Source organism: Anabrus simplex, chromosome 5 (assembly GCF_040414725.1).
Source record: "Anabrus simplex isolate iqAnaSimp1 chromosome 5, ASM4041472v1, whole genome shotgun sequence".
NCBI lineage: Eukaryota > Metazoa > Arthropoda > Insecta > Orthoptera > Tettigoniidae > Anabrus > Anabrus simplex.
In genome coordinates, this window is record NC_090269.1 from 127312995 (window position 1) to 127315284 (window position 2290).

Genomic DNA, 2290 nt, shown 5'->3' on the forward strand with positions numbered 1-2290 from the left:
GCTCCTCTTCCGCTGCCTATATCCAGTCATACTATTACATACCGTAATATTTCCCTAATTAATGCAAGCTCCCTTGGTTTCGCCAAGTAAGAATTCTTCCAACATTGAACTTGCTTTTATGAACTCAGCAAGGAAGGACTTTCCAAAACATTTATGTCAGTACTTCTGATAGTTTTCGACTATCGACTTTTCATATATCAAGGACTATCTTTTCAAGATAGAAGTGGATGTAAATACTGCAAACTTGTATATAGTGTACAACAGCTAGACTCTTTCTCAAGATTCCTAATTCATTTTGCTTCAAGTTAAATTTCAGTTTTATTTGTGTAAATAGTGTATTTTGCATTTGAAGCGAATAATAAAGTTGTGTTTTGTAAATCTCAACCTTGGTTACAACACTATATGAACTTATCGCACAACTTTGGAACGAATTGGGTCAGGTGGTAAGGTCTCAGGATATTTGGCCTACTACCATTGTCCAACTGTCTGATATGTTGCAAGAGGAATGCCGGTACATTTCAGTAGATGTCCTGTACAAACTAGACGAGTGCATGTCTGACAAGGTGATTGCTGTTAATGCAGCAATTCTAAAAGAACAAAGACAAATATTTTGGACTTATCTTACGGTAGATAGTGTATTAGCAGTTTAAGGGTGTATTTACCTATTCTATGGAGAGAAAAATAAAAATGAGTTACTGTAACATCTGTCAGTAACGTTATCAGCCCATGAGTTGTTCGATCCTCAAATAGCACCACTGACGTTTACTTGGATACACGGAAACGCGGCGTATTATGCAATATCAGGATTAAGGTACTTGGCCATTTCTTTCCTCGTTTTATGTTTCTAAAATGCTGATGTAGAAGTTTTTTACTCCATACCCTTCAAAACATTTTTTTTTTTTTTTGAAAAAGCCTCTTCCGAAGCATCACTTTTATTTAATGTCCATTCATTTACAATATGCAAGTTCTTAACTTAATCCCGTATCGTCTTCTCCTTCTGCCTAGCTAACTTCTTCTTGGATACCTTTTCCTTGGTAGGTTCCTCTTCTGCTGCTTTAGCCACCACCTCTTCTTTCTCAGTTAGAACAACTTCAATGTGGCACGGGGAACTCATGTAAGGATTAATGCGACCGTGGGCTCTCTAAGTTCTCCTCCTCATGCATGGAGCACGATTCACCTGAATGTGATCAATTACAAGACGATCAACATCAAGCCTCTTGTACTCTGCACTAGATTCAGCGTTCTTCAAAAGTTGAAGCAAGAATTCAGCCGATTTTTTTTTGGCCAGCGACCCTGTGTTGTGCCCCACTGCTTAGCCTGAGCATATCGTCCCACACCACCATTGAAATGTCGTATGGCTTTTAGTGCCGGGATATCCCAGGACGGGTTCGGCTCGCCAGATGCAGGTCTTTTTATTTGACTCCCGTAGGCGACCTGCGCGTCATGATGAGGAGGAAATGTTGATGAAGACAACACATACACCCAGCCCCCGTGCCATTGGAATTAACCAATTAAGGTTAAAATCCCCGACCCGGCCGGGAATCGAACCCGGGACCCTCTGAACCGAAGGCCAGTACGCTGACCGTTCAGCCAACGAGTCGGGCACACCACCATTGAAACGACGGAACGGAACACATTCTCTGTGTTCAACAACATTCTTCAAATAGCGCACAGCTCGCCTCAAGGTCATTCCTCTGAGAGCCATTGCTGTTTCTCTTGTATTCTTGAAATGAACTCGTAGATTCGAACCCCCTCGCCTTGCACGATTTCGTTGCATTATCAGGCTCGTGCGAATATCGCCCCATGATTCGGTCAATCTAACCTCTCAACAGAGCGATGGGTGGTCCGAAGCCGTAGGGTTCCAATTACAAGCTTGCTGTATGAAAAACTGATTCCGACATTTGCATTCTGAAACATAAATTTTCACTACTGGAACTTCTGGAAGTAATCAATATATTTTTTAGCTTTTCGTTTTACACCATACCGACACATACTGGTCTTATTACAATTATGGATAGGAAAGGGATAGGGCTGGGGAGGAAGTCCCAGCATTTTAATCGTATGAACATGGAAGACCACGGAGAAAGAACTTCAGAATTTTGCCAACAGTGGGATTCGAGCACACTACACCCGAATGAAAACTCACATCAAAGATCGGTGAATGGCCACTTATACGGTATATACGCTGACAGTATGATCATGTGAAATACTTTACTATTATTATTAGGTGCTTTGATTTTATATTTCATTCTTATAATTTATTAGGATCATGCACATAATATGGTTATTT

The 2290-nt window shown here is 40.9% G+C and overlaps 1 pseudogene; it reads right to left on the bottom strand.

Moving 5' to 3' along the window:
• Window positions 1–890: 890 nt before the first annotated feature.
• Window positions 891–1805, bottom strand: LOC137500973 (large ribosomal subunit protein uL22-like; annotated as a pseudogene).
• Between the last annotated feature and the right edge of the window lie 485 nt (window positions 1806–2290).